Source organism: Fukomys damarensis, unplaced genomic scaffold, assembly GCF_012274545.1.
Source record: "Fukomys damarensis isolate Sample0158 unplaced genomic scaffold, DMR_v1.0_HiC HiC_scaffold_38, whole genome shotgun sequence".
In the NCBI taxonomy this organism is placed as follows: Eukaryota; Metazoa; Chordata; class Mammalia; order Rodentia; family Bathyergidae; genus Fukomys; species Fukomys damarensis.
Genome location: NW_022900950.1, coordinates 22,701,769 through 22,723,431, shown reverse-complemented (window position 1 = coordinate 22,723,431; position 21,663 = coordinate 22,701,769). Strand labels below are relative to the sequence as shown.

The 21,663-nt window shown below is 39.9% G+C and overlaps 1 long non-coding RNA gene across 1 annotated transcript in view; it reads left to right on the top strand.

Annotated features, from left to right (window-relative positions):
* The window catches only part of LOC117284635, a 63,150-nt gene that overhangs the window by 905 nt on the left and 40,582 nt on the right, over positions 1–21,663 (top strand). The gene's annotated exons all lie outside the window — the stretch shown is intronic.

The window sequence follows — 21,663 nt, the reverse complement described above, 5'->3', positions numbered from 1 at the left end:
TCGCCTCCTAGGTCTCGGGGCGGTCTCTGTGCCTCCTTTCCAGCCCCTCTACCCAAATGTCAGAGGCAAAGTCTTCCGGAAGAGAAAAGTGGGCCGGGAGGAGACACGGCTGGGTGCTGGTCGCGTGGTGGCAAAACGATCCGCGGCGGAGCGAGAGGAGCCGGGGCGCACAGCCCCAGCTCGAGGCAGCTGTCGCAGGATCGGCTAGGGGACTCCGCCGTCCAAGAGCCCGCGGGCTGGGGACGCGGCAAAGGCTGGAGTGCTGAGCCCCGACTGCCGAGCTGTTCAGTCTCCACCCCCGGCACCGCCTCTGCGCCTCGCCCCTCCCTCGGCCCGTCCCCGAAGTCCCCTCCCGGCGGCCCCCCACCTCCCCCTAGCGACTCTGGCCGCCTTCCTTCCTCGCCGGTCTCTCCTGGCGCACGCGGTCCACGGGGACACCCGGTGGGAGGAGAGTGCGGGGGGGCGCCTGGAGACCCGAGTGAGTGGAGCGTCTACACCCGCGGAGCGTGTTCAGCGCGAGCCCTGGCAGTAGGGGCAGGACAGCGCGCCACACGTGAGGCCCAGGCTGGGTCGCCACCGAGGGCGGACACGGGAGACCAGCGACCCTGGGCGAAGGGGTGAGGGCGGCGTGCGCCACGTTTCACTTCAGCTTTGCCTGCCAACCGCAGGCCACCTCCTCTGCTGCGTTCTGGCGGCGCTGCTCAGACCCTGGCCATCCCCACAAGGCCTCTGTTTGGCTCCAGTCTACATCAGACCAGCGAGCACTCAGCCAGAATGCCACACCTTCCTGCTCCGTGGAGTAACTCCTCCGAACCCCGGGAAGTTCTGATAGTAAGCCTCCTTCTCGCGAGATTTCCCTCCCGGAGGAGGGGGAGCGAGAAGGTTGGGTGACGGTCACGCGACCCAGTGGAAGCTGACGTCACTCACATCACATGAACTTGTCTGGTCTGCTTGTCTTCGCAAAGAGGAAAGGAGGAAAAGGGATCGTTCTGCGATGCTTCCGTGCACAAAGATCCGGCCAGATAGAGGCCCACCAGTGTACTCCGTGCCTGGTTATTTGAAAATCCACTTAACGCAGTTTGAGAATGTGACATGCTCATTAGCATATGTCATTGTTTTTCAGTAAGCAAAATAATTATGTATTACATTTCAAATAGAGAAATTGTGCTGATTGCAAAAATAACTTCTAGGTGGAACCTCTTTCCAGGACCATTGAGAATTAGAGGAAGTATTATGAATGTCTTTTTCAGATGACTGCCTTTTATTCCACAGCACTGGACTCTAAAAACCTCTTCTATTACAAATTTGCTTTTTCTCAGCATCATGTCGCGACTTAAAATTTCACAGCTAGAAGATAAAATAGAATTTGCAGTCGAGGAAAATGTAAGGTTAAAGGCAGTGTCGCTCTCTCCCTGAGGCTATTAATAAATTACCTTGAGCTCGGTCACACATGATCCTAATTCCCTTATTTCCTGATCCAAGGAATGCTGTTCTGCCAATTATAGAGCGCTTACTGAAGTACTCAGATGTTCATAAAGTTTTTAAATATTCATTTTTAAATTTTTGTTTGATTTTGAAAGTTTTGCCAACATTACAGATATTCCCTCCCCCACCCCACTAATATTACGTTAAATTATTCAATGTCTGCCTGGATGAACCCATTAAATGTTGTTTGTAAGCAAATGCTGTGTTTTACTCTAGTCACCCTCCACTTGAATCTGTTGTTCTTACTGCACCTTCCAGTATCCCGAGTGCTACTATGGAGGTGTAAATAACCCCAAGCCATGCAGCTCGTGCACTGTCTCCTACCTGAAGAGCCCCTGGTAAGTTGCAATCAACAGAAGAGCTTTTGATTAGCTCTTGAATCTTACCTGGTTTTGTGTTTAATGTTCATAAATCTTAATGCGTATTACAGTAAGATTTAAGGTTTCATATGTCCTTATTTCAGCCATAAAAAGCGAGAATCACCTTGTGTTAAGGGTAATGATATAGAAAATAAAGAAAAAATGTAATGATATAGGAAACGATAATACCAAAAACTATATAAAGAAAAGAAATGTAGTGTCCAAATATCAATAAATGTACTATAAATCAAAGTAAAAGATACATTTTGGCCTTGTTTTTAAAAATGTACATAATTTACATATTTAGCTATATGGTTCCAAGTTATAGTGAAATAATATTCTTTTCAGAATCTAAAACTCAGGAAAAGAAAAATTAAAACAATAAATAAAAATATAAAATTTTACAACTGCAAAAAAAGTTTCTTGAATATTCAAGTAATGAAGTCTACATAGTGACAGTATTTATCTCAGTTATTTAAAGTACCAATAATTGTAAATGGTTATGATAATTGTGCAGTACAATAAAGGATGCATAACTGAGTTTAATATTAATGAATTATTACACAGTAAATTTCTGCATTTTTATACAAACAATGCTTTTTTAATCTGTATTTTCTCTATTCTTTAATCCATACTTTGTACTCATTAAAATACTTCTTATTTAAACATATTTGCAGTTATTTCTGGTTTGAATTGCCTTATGACACTAATCAGACCAGACTTTTTCTGAGTTCTAGTTCAACAGTATTTCAGAAAGCTACAAAATAGAATCATTAAATTTTTTAAAGGTGTAAATCCATAAACATGAAGTAACACTAAATGTTATTCTTCATTTTAGTGCTAGATGAGTTTATATTTCATAACACTTGCCAATTTACTATTCCCATGAGGGGGGAGCGGATAAGAGAACGTTGTTGAAGAAAATGTTGTTCATGAAAATAATGTAAATAAAATGAATGTTAATAATAGAATTTTTTTTGTTTCATGGAGTGCTAAAATAATTCATTTTTCCTAAAAATGAAGATTTAAGTAAATAAGATAACCAGATAAGAAAGCAGCTTATTTCCATTATTTCCAAGTACATTGATCCTCAATTTACATATATACATAATGCTTTTAAGAAAATTGTAGTACAGTGGACCCTTGACTTATGAACTTAATTGGTTCCTGATGGCTGGTTGTAACTAAGTCAATACAGCTGAGATCTTGATATTTACGTGGGTACACGCAATAGGTAACTAGAGGCAGATGACTCGTCCATTAACCTAATTAACTAAATTGATCAACTGTCAGGCCAGTCGTAACTTGAGGGTCCACTGTATGTTTTTATTTTGAGGCAGTGACTCACCAAGTCTCTAAATTGCCCAGCGTAGACTCAAACTTGCTATCCTCCTGCCTCAGCTTCCCAGAGTTCTGGGATTACAAATGTGTGCCACCACATTCAGTTTATCATCAGTCTTTATCTTCTAAGATATTAAAAATCTCAAAATATTTAATAGATTGCAGTGAGGTCTCCTTGTTTCTTTGTTTAATAGATCTTTTTCAATCCTTTTGTAATTTGACTTCTTTGTATCATTTCACACCCTTCACCTGAACTTCTCTCTGTTGATTTCCGTGATCGTACCGTATTCTCTATTCACAACTCCATCTGTATTGGTAAATTACAGTGCTTTTGATATAGTCAGAAACAGGGAAATTGAAGGAGCCACTACTTTCATTCAGCTGTAGGCAGGACATATTTCTGGTGATTGTCCATGTTGAAGCTCAGAAGGTGGAGATGCTCAAGGCAGCAGACCACTAGTTCTGACACTAGTGAGAGGGAATGAGAAGCACCTGGAAACAGAGGCGTCTGACCACAATGAGAGGCACCTGGAGTTAGAGGGGGTCTGGCCCTTTAAATACTGGAAGCTGAATGTATTGAAGCTTATTAAGTGCTCCTCCTCTTCCTTCCTCCTCCTCCTTTTGCCCTTTTCGCCCTTTTGCCCTTCTGCCTGTTTTTGCTGGTCTTCTGCTGGTTCCTATGACCTTCAATAAACATACCTACTTACTGCTTACTACAAGGTGTATACTTGGCAATTCTCTTATTGTACACAAGAACCTGAAGAACTGTTTTGGCCCCTTTGAAGGTAACACTTTAACAATTTCACCTTTAATTTCCCATTTTCTTATTCATACCACTTTTCTGTGCTGTCTTAATAAGTTATTATCTTAATCGTCCATCTCCAATGTGGCTCTCCATGTGTAGACACAGGACAAGAAGGTGGGGAAAAGGGGTTTTACTGAGACAATGCTTCTATATATAAAGGTAATGTTTTTTGTTTGTTTGTTTTTTAGTTTTAATTGAGTTTATTGGTACATTTTAGGTATACAGTACAGTTACATTCATCATTGGGATCTTGTACACTTACATGACAGGTCTTGGTTCTCATTTTTTCCTCTTGTCCCTGCCCTCCTTTCACCCCCTCCTCCTCAGTTAAAGAAAAATAATTTTCAATGTCATTTGCCAAAGCTCAGTAATACTGACATAATTTGGGGGTGCCATATCATTGAACCCACTGCAACGGGCTTTTGAGTAGGGGACAGAGAGAAGGCACAACATCTAATACAAGAGAAAGGGAAAATGTATAGCTAAGAAGGGAGGGTGGAGGGTGAGAGGGGTAGGTGTGGATGAGATTTACTAGGAGGAAACATCAGTATTTAGTAAGGGGATCTTCTAGGTAAAATAACCCAATAGTGTTCTTGCTGAAAACAAGCTGGGGAATTCTAGTTAAATCAACATGACACGTGTCTTGTTAAAACTGTGCATTGTAGGGCCAGGGATTTAGCTAGTTGCACCCTACCTGCCTTGCAAGCTCAAGGTCCTGAGTTTGACCCATGGTACCAAAAAACAAAATAGCAACAACAAAAAAATGGGTAATGCAAAGGACATGCAAGTACAAGAGTGAGAATGGGAAAGAGGATTCAGAAGAGCCTCATAAAATTTGGTCAAGGAGAGAGACTTGGCAAAGAAGTAGGGGAGGCAAGAGAAAAATAAAACCACCATGTAGCATGTGCCTTCAAACAATACCCAGCCTCAGCCCAACTCTGAGGAGCTCAGGAACATATACATATTTTACCAGTTTTATTCCATGGAAAGTAAGGCCCTACTTCTGCCTTCACCAGTTAGTTACTGATTGCTGTCTTAGTTATTTGTTGTTGCTGAGACAAAATACCAAACACCCACAAGCTGAAAGAGGTAAGATTTATTTTGTTTCACAGTATGTAGAGGTTTCAGTCCATAGTCTGCTGGCTCCGTGGCAAAGTGACACGGGTGAGGAGCACAGCAGAAGAGAAAAAGAGTCCATGGCAAGGCAGGAGGAAGCAGTAAGCTATCAAGAGACAGGGAGACACATATACATACATTTCCAGATCACACCCACAGTGAACCAGCTCTTCCCATCAGTCTTCGCCCCCCCCAACATCCCACCCATCTAATCCAATGAAGAGTACCACAAATGATCGAGTCACCATGCCAAAGTCCCACCTATGAGCGCTTGAGACTTTGGGGAAACATCTAGACAGAAACCCTAACAATTGTCATCTGTGACACATGGCTGAGGTATTGAGTCCCATTAGATCAAGGTCAGGCCCTCATTCCTTGCGGACAACACAGCTCCAGTAATTCCAGGATATGCCACTAAGGAAGCAGTCATAGGTCAGGATGTCCTAAGCAAAGATCACAGGATTTGACTGTGAGCACAGAATTGGAGTGTGCACAGGGAACTGCCATTCCAAAGGATAGGGAGGGGTAGCAGGAAGAGTCACTAGATAGCCAAATGTTTATGGTTTGGAAACTAGTATCTCCAGGTCAGATCTTCCAGTGAGTTTCAGAAACGTCAGCTCCTTATTGGAAATTTCCTCTGTGTAGCAGACACCTCTGTCCAGTATGAGCAGGCTATAAGTGGCACAAGCTTCTGGCACCTCCATAATTTGGTTGTATTGCATTAAAATTAACGGGGTTCTGGGGCCGGGGTTTTAGCTCAGTGGTTCTGCTGCCTGCCTCACAAGAGCAAGGACCCAAATTTGATCTGTGTACAAAAAAAAAAAAAAAAAAATTAGTGGGGCTCCATATGTTCTCTTCTAGCCAAGGTCAACTGACTCCGTTTAAATTCTTCCCCTTTGAATTAATTATTTGTTCTGTCCTGCAACAGAGAATGCTCACACCAGCATTCTATAGTCCTGTGTATAATACTTGTTACCAGCAGGTGTCCCAAGGCCTTCCCAGCTTCCCTACTTCCCATGCTTATTTGTTTCTTTAGTTTTATTTTGTTTTCTTTTATGGTACCAGGGATTGAACTTTTTCCACACTTAGAATGAATAAACAAAAAATGTCCTTGGTGCCTTTATCTTTAAGACCCAACTTTGATCAAGTCTCTGTCTCTGTCTTTTGTTCCCTCTCTCTCTTTCCTATCTCTATGACATAGTACTGGCTCACAGGAGAGGCGACTCATATCCAGGTTTTTAGGTAACATCTAATTGATGTCCAGTGTGGGGGTAGATTGAACCCTCAGGTGACTCCGCATGTCTAAAGTTAATCTGCTTTTCCTCCAAATGTGCACCTTCTTCATAACTCAGTGATTTTGAGGGTCATCTGAAATAATAGTTCTCCCATACTCCCACAGCCAATCACAAGCCCACAGCAAAATCCTGAGTTTAGGCCACCATCCTTTCTCACTTGGATTCAAGCATGAAGCCAAGCTTCTGCAGGGAATTCACACAAAAGAAATCTAATAAGGGCTGGGGATTTAGCTCAGTGGTTCCTCTGCCTACCTCACAAGTGCAAGGTCCCAAGTCCGATCCCTGGTACCAAAAAGAAAAGAAAAGAAAAAAGAAATGTAATATGTCTCCTCTCAGTGTAGATATTATGAGCTCTCCATATATTCTTAGGGAAAAAAGTCCAAAACCTCTAGCAATTCTGCCTGACATTTCCAAGTCTGGGCCCTGCTTAGTTCCATATCCTTCCCTGTTCCCACCTTATCTCCTAAGTCTTCAGCATTTCTACAATTATCTATCTACTTTCCATTTCTCTTTATTGGCATACACCCAACTCTACTCTTCCCTCACCTAGTTTGCCAAAACAGCTTTCTAACCACACCAATACTTTTCCCTCTCCTATACAGATGAGAGAATCTCCTATAAAGATGAGAGAATCATCTTTTGAAAATAAATCTGATTCCTTTGCTGAAATTTTCAGTCATTTCTCCAGTGATCTCAAAATAGAAACCAAAATCTTTCTTTCATGTTTCAAAAAAACCTACGTCATATTTTTCTGTTTCTTATATCTTATGTAAGAAGGCTTTTCTATCCCCACAGTTATAAAGATATTTTCCAAGACTTTCTCTTAATTTTGCTTTATCATTCTAGCATTAGTATTTAAACCTGTCTGAAATTCATTGTATGGATGTTGTGAGGCAAAGATCTATTTTCATTTTCTTCTCAAGGGGATCATGTGTTAGCTTTGTGTTAATAATAATAAAAATTAGCTTTTAAAAAAGCAAAGCTTTAGCAGTTTGGCTCGTAGTTTTAGAAATTCAGTCCATGCTCAGTTGGCCTAATTGTTTTTAGGACAATAGCAGAGTGGGAGCAAGTGTCAGAGGGAGATAGCTGCTTACCTCATGGTGGGCAGAAAGTGAAAAACAGACAGGGACAATGGGCTGAGATCCAATATCCCTTGTAGGTTCATGATCCCAAAAGACCTAACCTTCCACTGGGCCCATCTCCTACTGCTCCTCCTACTTTCCAACAATACCACTGGTTAGAGCCAAGCCAAAACATGGACCTTGGGGCAACATTCAAAATACAACCCACAGTAGGTAGCTTCATTTTGGCCATCCTTTCCATTCATTAGAAAGGTATCTTCAGAATTATATATTCAATTATACACGAGATTGCTTTATTACTACTATGTTTTATTCTTCCACTTTTCTGTGTCTACGCCAGTACTCTTCTCTTAATTCATATAACTTTAGAGAAGGGCAGCATCTCCCTTATCCTAGATTTTCAAAGCTAAACTTTTTATAAAAACCAATGGTGAAGGCCAGGAATATAGCTCAGAGGTTCCGCTACCTGCTCTGCAAGCACAAGGACCAGAGTTCTATCCCTGGTACAAAAAAAAAAAAAAAAAAAAAAAAAAAAAAAAAAAAAAAAAAAAAAACCTGAAAAAAAAAAAAAAAAAAAAAAAAAAAACAAAAAAAAAAAACAAAAAAAAAAAACACCAATGGCTTAGACTTTAAACTTGAAAATTAATTCTTAACCAGGTAGGAGCCAGTGCCCAGGCTTAACTATGTTCTATGTATCATTGATAATACACACTTACTCAGAACAGATTTTAGAATGTATTCTTTAATCTATCCCCACCACATCTGTAGTTACTATACAGTAACTATTCCATTTACATATTGAGAAGACGAGTCAAGTTAATATTATTCAGGTACTACTTATTTATTTCCTAGGGAATCAAGGCCACTTATATTTTCTATTCTTATATTTTTGTTTCCCAGAATTGTTTATAGACTTGCCCATTCATTGTTTCAAAAACTAAAAAGCAGTTTTAAAATTCTGTTTGCCCAATCCCATAACGCATGTGGCTAAATTTATCCACAAAAATCTATTCCATCCTGCTACAGAAATAGGGTTAGGGAACTGAATACATATGAGGCATAATCAAAACATATGACTAGTGTTTACATTTTAAAACATTATTGCAGGAAAAGACACATTGCCTTTAATCTTCCTACTCTCTCTCTTGTTTTGGACATATTTGTCCCATTTTTCTTGCTACTTCCTGAGCAGCTCTGGAAGTACTCTCTCGAGTGCATCTTTTGAACTACTTTCCCAAACAGATTCAAGCCATTTACCTTTCATGGTCATTTTTACTTTGGGGAAGAGCCAGAAATAGCACAGTGCTAGATCCAGTGAATAAGGTAGACAACATACTTTAATATTTTTATTTGACAAAAGTTGCCATAACAATTTGTCCAATGAAGGATTATCATAAAATATGGCTATGTTTACATTTAAAATGTATTGTAGCAGGCTGGAGATTTAGCTCAGTGGTGCTGCTGCCTGCCTGGCAAGCTCAAGGTCCTGTGCTTGATTCCCATAACGACAAAAAAGTATCATAGCAAAAGACACATTGCCTTTAATCTTTTAAAAAATACTCTCCCTTGTTTTGAACACATTATCCTGTTATTTTTGGCAATGTGTCTTTTCCTGTGGTAAATTTTGCTTTTTAAGTTTAAACAGTCACAATATCCCTTGATCACCCTTGTAGCTAAAACACATATACCAGATTTTCCTGTCCTGAGATTAAGATTTTTGGCAAAAGAATGGAAGCAGAAGTGATGTATGCCACTTCTAGACCTCATCCATGGGAACCACCCATGCATGTCCTTCAATATTCTTCACAATTTCTGAATGACTGGGATGGTAATTTTCAGGGCAACCATTTAAGTATCACTTTGGAAATTGTAGAACCGCTGTCAGCCTTGATAAAGACTCCATAGAGCAAAGCATGACAAGCAAGCACTCTGCCACTGAGTTACATGCTCAGCCCATAAAAAAATTCTTAATATCAAAAGTACTGTGCAAATCTAATTTATAAATCCAATTACAATTAATGAATAAAAGGATGCAAGTGATTTGGGTTATGGCCATATTGTATTTTTTTTTTCATATCATGTATTTTCCTTTCATGTGGTAATTGAAAGTTAGCTGCTCTGTTAGAGAATTGCCCACTCTAGGCAGCACCTAGTCTGTCTATAGCTCAAGTTACATGAATAAAAGAGCCAGTTTATCAGTCTTACTCCCTACTTTCCACACTCCACACTTCATCATTTCCCCTCAATAAAGGAAATAGATATTTAGAGGTTTTAGAAGTTGTAAAGATATCACTGAAAGAGCCCTGCACATTTATCATTAAATATCTCCTATTTACAGCACTTTTCAAATTCTTTTGTTATATCTATAGAGAAAGGAGCTTCAATTAATAGCTTATTGTAAGCAACACATCTTTTTACAACTGCTCAGTTTAACAGAGGTGTGCTCTCCACTCAAGAGTGAAAGAAGCTTTTTGAAGGTGGAGGCAATTAAGCTGGGTGAGTTAATGAACGCAGTAATGGAAAACAAAACAAAGTAACCAAGTGCCCTGCAGCTTAACAGTAAAGAATAGTGTCATTAATTTTGCAACACATTTTAAAATAAATTATATGTATGCACATACCTGTGTTTCTTAGGCCAGGCACTCAAAGAATATAGCACAAAAGAAAAATAACATCCCTAAATATTCTCAGAATATAATAGAAAAATAATATCCTCACTTTTATAGGGTTTACTTTTGAGTGCAACAAGTAGGTATGTAATGAATTTTTCAGAAAAATTTAAAGGAAGAATATGGGGAACTATGAGGTCTTATAATTGTCTTGGTGGAACAGGCCCAGGAAATTACTCTGAAGAAAGATGGATAAAATTAGAAAAGAAAGTTTTGTGTTATTATCTCTTTCTTTTGTGTAAAAGAGTCTGTTTTTGTCTATGACATGGAAGCTGAGTAACATTTTGGCCATATTTTAAAGATCATGATATACACTATTTATGCTATTGCATAACATTTTGTTATGAAAATGTTTTATATTTTTCATTAAAAAATTAGATCCAGAGAATGAATAGGAGTTGACATGATGAAAGACAAAGTACAGGAAAAAGTACTTTGCTGTATGGAACATGAAAAATTCAAAGAACAGAAAGTGGTTTAATGTATTTAGGGTCAGTGAAAAAATAAAACTATATGACAAATGGTACAGAAACACTAAAAGGACTTAAGAAGGAAGGGGAAGACATGACATTTATAAATCATTAAATTTATTCTGGCTGCCTTATAAAAGATAAATTGTAGCAATCTATGGTGATCAACTTTTTAAAAAAAGGCAAAAATATGCCAGCCAGGTAAAACATGCCAGCCAGGGCCTAGAATTTAACTGTAGCTCTGCCAGCTGCCTCAAAAGTGCAAGGTCCTGGTACCAAAGAACCAAAACAAAACAAAACAAAAAAAACAAAACAAACAAACAAAAAAACATGACAGCCTGAAATGACACCAAAATAAAGATAAATTAATTCTTTAAACCTAGTTGAGTGATCAATGTTAAAATGATAAATTATTTGCAATTGAGTTCATCTCTATTAATATAAGGTAGATAAGACTGTAGACTATATTATATTGACTCAGTTTTTTTAAGTTAATTTTACTGGTACATCAAGGTATACAATATAATGACATTCATCACTGGAAATTTGTACCATACATAATCCATCTTGGTTCTTATTTTGTTCCCCATTCCCCTGCCCTTCCTTCAACCCCTCCCTCCCTCCCTCCCTATCTAGAAAGACTTTCTTTCCATTTTTTCATTTTCTCATGTCAATTCCATTCCCTTCTGCTCAGGAAACATGAGATTATAAATCAATAAGATTCTACTATTTGCTTCAAAAAGTCAGATCAAGTTCTTATACACAGTAATCTGCCACTTGATAAATTAGCTTATCAGTTTAGTTATTTGAATAGGGAAATTCTTTCTGACCAGAAGCTAATAGCATAGCCAACAAAGGGCTTCTCCTAGCTCCAACCCCTCCCATATCTCCACAAATGTCTGGGGTCTCACTCAAACTTGCCTGGGCATGTTTTCTTCCATTGTCCTTTGTTCTCAGTAGAGTTTCTGTGACCCCTGATTCCTGCCATATGTAAATAAGGTAAATCCTAGTGTATCTTCCTAACCAGTTGTATAAGCTGAATGTATCTACCTCAACCAATGAACTAGTGTGTCTTGCCACTGTACACTCATCCCTCTTTTCCCAAATCCACATAAACCCTGTTCACCTCTTAGATGGGACTGATTGCTTTGTGAAGCAGCCCCTCCCCCCATCATTCCAGAGAAATAAACGTTCCTCCAACTTCCAGGGTGTGTGTTCAATTATCAGCCTGACTCTGTTATACCACCAAGAGCTATAACAGTGGGAGTTATATTTGCTACAATAATTAAAATGCACTTCACTGCATCTCCAAATTTTAAACTATTATATCAGGAACTTTGTCCAATTTCCAATCAATTCCCCTTCTTAAAGACTTTATTGAACTACTTGCAACCCCCAAATCTCACCTCTAACTTCCTTCTGAAACAATATGACTGTCAAGATGGTATTCTTGCTGTAGTGATTGTAGAGGCACAAGTGACCACTCAACAACTAGGCCACACACTGAGAGGCTCAACAGATTTTATTCAGGAAGTCAGGTCAGGGAGAAAGAGGAGAGAGGGGGAGACAGAGAGAAAGAGAGAGAGAGAGAGAGAGAGAGAGAGAGAGAGAAGAGAGAGAGAAAGAGGGAGAGAAGGAACAAAGAAAAGAAGGAAGGTCCTTTTATTGGTTTGGGTCTGGGCTATTGCTTATTTATGAGGGGTGGGCTACTTTTAACCTATCACAGGCCAGTCTTGCAGAAACTTAGGTTTTATTCCTCCAGACTACTATGGCCTTGGAGGGAGGGAAACTAAAGATAAGAGCATGAGGTCATTTCAAGAGGTAAGAAGAACCAGGAGAATACAGCCTGTGATGGCGGTGTCAGATCCCTAACATTCCCCCCTCTTTGGTTTAAATGGAGACCAGCTGGCACATGTTATATCAGGGAAAAGGGGAGTTGTGTCTATCTTCTGTAACTACTTCCTGCTGACACCAGTGTGATGAAGCTGTCTGGGGACAGGTGTGGGGCACGGCTGGCTATGTTGTCCTTTATGAACATGGAACTGTTGAAAGCAGTAGCATTCCCACTGGAATTGTTGGTAGGGCTCTCTAAGAAGAGCCCAAGTGCACAAATCAGTTAGTGTGGGGGGACAGAGGGGTAGAAGGTAATTTGTGTGAGGCCCACATCTAGCCTCCTAATATTGTTGTACCCAGGTTCCTATCCAACCTTCATGAGCCCTATGTAGTCCATCTTGGAAGATCTCTGTGATGACCTTAGGAAGTGGTCAGCCTTCTATACTGTCTAGAAAGGCCAATACAAAGAGGATGGGAACATAATAAAAACCATATTCTGCCTGAAGGGGATCTTTTAGAATACACCCTTTTGGAAAGGCAGGCTTTTGTCAGAACAGGTGGACCAGGAAAGAAATGCCTGAGCCCAAGGGAAATCAGGAGGTCCAGGCACTGGTTGGGGCCATTAAGGCTTTAATGGAATTTGTGTGGATATCTGACAGTGCTCAGAGGGGTTGGAGGAATATCCAAAATCTTCCTGATGAACAGTGCAGAACCATGGGAGTAGGGTCTTATTTATTATTAACCTTCTATAACAAACTTCAGCTTAAAGTGTCCTTTTTCTGTTCTCAGATTATTACATCTTAAAATTTGAGTGGGTGCCAATAGAACAGTATTAACCTTGAGATTTTAGAAAAGAGCAAGTTAACCCTATAATCACAATTTAAGAATTTGTAATGCACAAGAAGTATTTTAAGCACACCGATTAAACTTAGCAATTCAAGTGGAGAGGGAGGTAATAGGATTTCCTTCAAAGGGGGAACATATTTTCTGAGAGAGGCAAGTCCACTGAGTGAAAAACAGCAGATTTGGCAAGCAGTTGTTCTAGGACCAAAACTAAATAGTTTTCACTAGCAGCTGATGGCCACAGAGCAGAAGCTTGAGCAGCTCCTAGGTTGGGTTGTTCTGAAATTGTTTGATGAAAGTCACAGGATTAGCCATGAAGGATGAGGTCTAGTTCCATCATAAAATGAGATTTGAAGCAGGTGAGAGGAGGAGTTGGTGCAGAAGGTAGAATGGAGGGAGGTGAGGTAGAGACAAGGGGGGGAATGGGAGGAGAGGAGGAGGCCAGAGGAGGAGGTTGAGGGGTGGGGTTTGTTTTATCCTGGTTTCTGAGATAATGGGGAGGGCTGTTAGCCAGATTGATCTGATCTGAGGAGTTGAAACAAAGATTAGTGGAAGCAGAGATATCTTGAGCCACTAAGTTTGTGGAGGGGAGGCTATTTTTGAGTCAGAGAGCAAAGAGAGGGCTGGCTGTGGAGGTAAGAGAAGCCCTGAATATATGGAATCTCCAACCATTTTCCTTGATGCTCGTAGAAGTTATAAAGGTCCTGAGTTAGACCAGGTTCAAGTGACCCATTATCCGGCCACACATTTTGGTTATCTAATTTATATTGAGGCCAGATTTGAATGGATAGGCACATTAGCCATTCAAGTTTTAGGTCTAAGCCCTCTAGATTTCAGAGCAAGCACCCCAAAGGAGAGTCCACAGGTGTGGAAGACCTGGAGCCCACAGCAACCAGGAATAAGACAGTGGGGGTGAAGTCTGAGTCCCAAGATGTCTCTTGATATTTGGAAGTCACCAGTTTGGTTTCTAGATTCAAAATCTAGAAGTGGAAGACCCAGACTCCAGATGGAGACATCTGTATCATAAGGAGGGGGTCTGGAAATGGAGGTCCATACAACCTTCTCGAGGTGTCCCAAGAGGGATGGGGGCAGAATGGGCAAGCCCAGACTTGTCCTGGTGAGCCCCCCCAAAGGCTTACAATGGGTGGAAGACATGAACCCTGGTACCTGGCTCATGCCTTGGGTGGAAGTCTCTCTTCTGGTCACCTGAGTCCAAATCCCCCCCCACTCTAGACCATCATTAAGGTACTTACCCAAAAGTCTGAGGGTGATGGAATCAATTGTGCTGGTGTTGTTTGCAAGGGTGGCATCAGGGAAGATGATTGAGGACTTTGGGCGGGCCTGTCAGAGTTTGAGGGGTCTTGGGTTTTAGGCCTCTGACCCTAAGTCAGGGCACTAGCAATCCCAGATCCCACTTCTGTTTTGTTTTTGTTTTTGTTTATGTTTATGGTTTTGGTTTTGGTTTTTTGAGACAGGGTCTCATGATGTAGTTGAGACTGTCCTAGAACTCACTATGTAGCCCAGGCTGGTCTTAAACTCACAGCAATCCTCCTGCCTCAGCCTCCTGAGTAGTAGGATTACAGGCACGTGCCACCACACTTGGCTCCAGATCTCACTTCTGACACCAATGTAGAGGCACAGCAACATTCAACAACAAGGCCACACACTGAGAAGTCTGACAGAAGATTGTATTTGGGAAGGCAGGTCAGAGAGAGAGAAGACAGAGGGGAGAGAGAGAGATAGAGAGAGACAGAGAGAGGGGTGGAGAGAGAGACAGAGAGAGAGAGAGAGAGAGAGAAGAAGAAGGAACAGGAAAATCCTCTTATTGCTTTGGGGCTGGGCTATTACTTATATATGAATAGTGGGCTACTTTTAACCTATCACAGGCCTGGTTGCATTTTATGGGTTCAGTCTTGCAGAAACTTAGGTTTAACTCCTCTGGACTGCTGTGGCCTTGAGGGAGGGAAACTAAAGATAAGAGCATGAGGTCATTTTTTTTCTTTTTATTGAGTTTATTGGTACAATCTAGGTATACAATACAGTTACATCCGTCATTGGGATCTTGCACCTTTACATAATAGGTCTTGATTCTCATTTTTTCCCCTTGTCCCTGCCCTCCCTTCACCCCCTCCTCCCCTCCCATTTACAAACACTTTATTTCCATTTTTTTCAGTTTCTCATATTTTTTTCCTCTCCCTTATTACATTTCTGCCACCCTTCCCACTTTCCCTACACGTTTAGCCCTTTACTTCCTATTTCACATTATTAATTATCTCATTAGGATCCTGCGTACTATTATAGTTTTTCACACCAAAGAAACTATTCAGTATTTCAGTTAAAGAAATCTCTGTATGAACATTGAAAATAGAGAATCCTAAAATAAAACTAAAAAGGAAAGTAAAAGAGAAAAGGCAATGATGTAACATTAAAATAATCCTTAATTCTGGAGATGAAAATGGTCCCTGAACATACTTAAATTGCTTCTTGCTCTTATAGTCTTATCTTATTCTCTTTTTCATTATTTAGAGAATACTTTATTAAGTTCTGTAATCAAGCCCACATAGATATGACCTTACATATTTAGTATGATGCGTTACCCCTGTACACATGGAAAAAAAAAGAAAAGAAAAATAAAACATTAATATTTATAGACCAATATGGCTGTCCATTTCTGTACAATGCCAACTCAACACAGTAAATTGGGATGACTTTTTCCAAAATTGGCAGCACCATTAAAGTTTCCCAAAATTCAATTTATTTATATATATATATGTGTGTGTGTGTGTGTGTGTGTGTGTGTGTGTGTATGTGTGTGTGTATAAAGACATAATAGCAGTATGTTATGCATCGATAGCAGCAACAGCTTTTCCAGATTCTGCAGTCATCTGAACAAAATTATAGACATTCAGCACATTCCATTAAACAAAACAAAACAAAACAACAACAACAAAAAAAAAAAACAAAGGAAAGAATAATATCCAGAAAAGGGCAAAGTTCTGTTGCTGTTGTGGTACATGGCACCATTTATTAATTAGCATTCTTAATCATCATCTGGAAAGAGAACATTCTTGAGTAATATCACTAAATGTAGCTCTGATAAAGCACGGTCCCTACTGTGTATTATAAAGTAGGTATAAGATATTTTACATTCATAGAGGTATGATACAGTACCATCCTACATCAATAATACTAGAATCAGTTTTGGTTTGAAATTTAATTTGTCTGCAAATAAGATTGTTACCCCTGTTTTTTTTCTGGGCTCCTGTCACATGGAGAATTGTTTTCTATCTTTTCACTTTCAGTGTATGGGCTTCTTTTTGCACTAGGTGTGTTTCTTGTATACAACATATTTTTGGATTTTGCTTCTTATTCCATTTTGCCAGTCTATTTCTCTTGATTGTTGAGTTGAGGCCATTGACATTGGTGGTTATAATTGATATGTTCTGACTTATTATTGACATGTTATTGGCCTTTTGTTGACTCTTTTTACTTTTTCACCTTCTCCTTTTAATTTCTTGCCTTGCCTATTTGATTTGCTCTGTTGGGCCTCATGGTGTTGTTGCCTTCATTGTCTTTTTCTAGGATCTTGTTTAGAATTCCTTGTAGTGCTGGTTTGGTATTCATGTAGTTTCTCAGGTGTTCTTTGTCGTGGAAGTGTCTTATTTCCCCATCCATTTTGAAAGAGAGTTTTGCAGGATACATCAGTCTAGGTTGGAGGTTGTTCTCTTTTAGGACTTGAAATATCTCATTCCAGGCTCTCCTTGCCCCAAAGGTTTGTGTTGAAAAGTCTCCTTTGATTCTGATGGGCTTTCCTTTATATGTGATTTGTTTCTTTTCTCTTCCTGCTTGTAGTATTTTGTTCTTCTGTTGGGTTTCTGGGATCTTGATTATTATATATTTAGGTGTAGATGTTTTTTTTTTAATTGTAGCTAGTTGGGGTCCTATATGCCTCACTTATCTGAATGTCAAATTATTCCTTTCTGTTTGGGAAGTTTTCTGTCATTAATTCTGCAAACAGCTTTTTAAAGTCATTTGTATTTTCTCCTGTTACTTCATGGATTCCTATCAGTCTTATGTTATTCTTCTTTGAATCATCTAGGAGTTGTTGGATCCATTTTTCATGATCCCTTACTGTTTTTAAGAGACCTCTCTTTTCATAGTCACTGACTGCAATCTTATCTTCTATATCTGAGAATCTATCTTTGCATTCTTTTATTCTGTTGCATACACTTTCTATGGAGTGTTTAATCTCCTGGATATCTGTTTGAATCTGTTTTATGGATTCCATTTCTTTCCTATGTTGGGCATTTATTTTTTCCATTTCTTTTTTATGCTGGGCCTTCATGGCTTCTATCATGGTCCTGAGCTCATCTATTTTTTTGTCAATTTCTGCCCTAGAGTCTCAAATCATGACTTCCATTTTGCTCACTATCTCTATGGTTATCTGGGAAATTTTTCTGTTTTGAATTTTTCTAGAGCCTGATTGATCTATTTTGTTACTTCCTGTGCTTTGAGTTCAGGGTGTCCTGGTGGTTCACTATTGACCTTTTCATCCGAGCATTGGGTCATTTTAAGAGGCAAGAAGAACCAGGATAATACAGCCTATGATGGCAGCATCAGGTCCCTAACAGTGATGAGTCTGTACTACTTTATTACCAGAATGTCTGATTTTTTTTTAAAGTTTGAGATAAGCTCTTACTAAGTTACTCAGGGTGGTATTGAACTTGTGATCTTTTTGACTCATCCTCCAGAGCAGCTGAGATTACAGGTGTGTACCAATTCACCCAGCTGTCTGAACAGGACCTTGTACTTGCGAGGCAGGTGGTGGAACCATTGAGTTAAATCCCTGGCCCTAGAGTCTATATTTTTACTATCTTATGTTTCATATTAAAAACAATTATATGTCACAGCTGGAAACTCATAATTAGATCATATTTTTCAAATATGTAATACTGAAAATATTGACCTAGGTAGGTTTGACTGTTCTTTGAGGGGCAGTAATGTGACATCAGAAAATAACTACAGAAGTAATTTGTCTTCATTGGAAAAAACAATCACAGTTCCTTCACTAATTGTCTACCTTCATTCCTCAGTATCAAATAACATTAGGTAAAAAGAGCCAAAAGCCAGGGACAGACCAGAACCATAACAAGCCTTCATTTTGGGGAGGATCTGCTGGGCTGTCTCTGTACAAAGGAGGAAAAAGCAATATGGCAGAATAATGGGCTTCTTTTATAGGAGTGGGGTGGGGTTAGCCTGAACTAGGGTGGAATTGAGTGATGTAGTATTAAGAGATTTAAGGAGCCTTTGACATCACTAGGAGGGTCTTGTGACATCACTCGCTGCTAGGAGGTAGCAGGTGTCAAGTTACTCTTTTGGTGGGAGAAGAGGCATGTTGGGAACAAGAAGCCTGTCCTTGTTGGGAGAAGTCATATTTTAACATGGAGGCTGCTGTTCCCTGTGGCAACCATCTTAAGGTAAGGGAAATCTAACACTACTCAGAGTTAGAATCTGTTTTTCCAAAGAGAATGGTGACTTGTCTGCTGAGCACACTGTGTCAATAGCAATCATTTCCTGTCAGAAGCCCAGCTGACCCCATATTTCCTATGTCCCTTTTAGGCCCCTCCTTGGTTTTTATTTCTTACTGGCTTCTCAATCTCACATTGTATCTCAGGCTTACCCAGGTGATGTTAATATACATTTAACTAAGTGGTAAGGAAGGAGGAGAATGATAAAATCTGAAGTCCTCACAAAATATTCCAGTTACTCCAGGCAAATCCATTTCCTTACTATTCCCAGCCCACCTCAAATCCTTACCACTTTTCTAAGGACTGCTTTTGATCCAGCTCTTCCAAAAGCCTAGCAAAGGCAGAATCCAAGTATTCTTTCTAAGTGTAAAGGAAGGAAGGATCGACATCCAGATGCATTTTGTCGGAAACTTCCGCTACCATCTGCTTACATGTGGCAATTTAGTTGTCATGATTGTACCACTGTGAGAATCTTTTATTCTATATAATCAAATACACTCAGTGACCAAATACAGGCAATCTACTGAAACTTCATCCTGCTGGAAATCTGTAGAAATCTACATAAACTAATATCATTACTACATTGTCATATTTCAATTTAATTCAATCAGGTCAATTCTATTTATTTATTTATTTATTTATTTGGTACAGCGGATCAAACTTGGGTCCTTGTACTTGTGCAGCAGGTGGCAGAACCACTGAGCTAAATCCCCAGCCCTCAATCAGGTCAATTTTGAAACAGTGACCCAAAGTTAGCATAGAACCCACAGCTGAGAGGTCACAACTCACTTTAGATGCCAATCTCAAATTCCTGGTTGCCAAGTATACTTATGACAAACTAACTCTAAATTGAGAGTCCCCACTGTTAGATTTCCCTTGCCTCAAGATGGCTGCTACATAAAACAGTAGCCTCCTTCCCACAATGCTCTGAACCTTGAGATGGCTGCCACATGGAAAAGCAGCCTGCATGTTAAATATGGCTTCTCTTATCAAAGGACAGCCTTATTCCTCACGTGATGCTTCTTTCCCTGCCAAAAGAGTAACCTGATACTTACTACCTCCAATATCCAGTGATGTCACAAGCCCCTCCTAGTGATGGCACAGGCTCCTCCAATTTCTTAATCTTACCTCACTCAACTTCACTTGAGCTCAGTTGTTAACCCCGCCCCACTCCTATAAAAGAAGCTGCCTGTTCCAACATGTTGCTTTTCCTTTGTTGAGACAGTTAGGGCTGCTGACATTGCTACAGCACAAGGAAAGCCTGCTTAGGCCCAATCCATGGGACTGGGTAGCCATGCCCTCCCCTGCCTATACCACCACCATCACGCCAACACAAGGAAGGCCTGCTTGGGCCCAATCTGCAGGACCAGGTAGCCACGACCACCCCTGCCTGTTCTACCACCATCGCTCCAGTGCAAGGAAGGTAGCTGCACGGACACCCCTAATGACCCCCACCCCCCATGCTCTCAGACCTTCTGATTGTGGCAGTCTTTGGACTCACTCTGCAGAGGCATAGGTTGTCATAAAGGGTATTTTTCTTAGCTCCCAACTTTGAACATCTTGAAAGAAAGGGCAGGGGAAACCTGTAGTAGAACTGTGTGGAGTTCAACCCTGCAGAAAGTGAGGGAATTCAGTCTGGCCTTGTGGCCAGAGGTCAGTCTGCATCATGGGGATCTGCCATCAGCTAGCTGAGATCAGGGGACTTGGTTCTGCACATGATTGTGCATGTTGTATATTATGACAGCACAGATATAGTCTGAAAGAGGCCCTTCCAATTCATCTTTTTTCTTTCTTTTCCTCATTCCACTCTGCAAAGTCTTTCTTTTTTTGTCCTCTTTCTCCAACTCAGTCTCTTGCTCCACCATATTATCCCTCATCTCCCTTTCTGTTCCTGCCTCTGCCCTAACTCAGTTTTCTTCTTTTATCATTTTTTAATTTTTTCTTTATGTTATTTCCTACTGTCATTCTACCTCACTCAAGGGTCAATAGTTTCAAGGGAAAGTGAATCTCTATTACTGTTAAGGGGATATATTTTTGTCCTTATATTGCACTCTGTTTATTCCTTTTGAATTTAAAAGTTTCCTAAATATTGTGTGGTCATGCTATGCCCTCTGACTTAACTTGAAATCTCCTACAATTCTTTCACTTATCTACTCATCTCATCCTAACTCTGTCTAAGCACCCATCTGAAATGGTAAAGATGCTATATTGAAAAGGTTATTCACTGCAAACATATTTTGGGCTGCTTCTTGATTTTAATGTAATTCACATGGTTTGAAGATGATAGAATAATGAGTACCACAAGTGGTCAATTTGCAAGTTGTGCTTGATCCTATTGAATTGCTGATTGCATCAAATGAGACAAAGGATTGTGATTGATTTAATGAGCTGTTTTCTCTGATGTTATGAAAATGAGAATGTCTATGAGTCATTAGAGACCCAAAAGCTAAAGCATAACTATATCAGGAAGATTTAAGTAATAACTCATAAATAAGATGAAGGACAACCCAACAACAAAAATAAAAATGAGAAAAAAACTAAAGTGAGATGCAAAGACAGACTTCAGTTCACCAATGGCAAACAGTAGGGCAAATGAGGATGAAAAGTCTGATAGCGAACCACCAGAATACTCTGAACTCATAGCAGAGGAAGAAACAAAACAGATCAATCAGGCTCTAGAAAAATTCAAAACAGCAATGATTTCCCAGATAAGCATAGAGATGGTGAGCAAAACAAAAGTCATGATTTCAGACTCTAGAACAGAAACTGAGAAAAAAAAAATAGATGAGCTCAGGACCATGATAGAAGCCATGAAGGCCCAACATAAGAAAAAAATA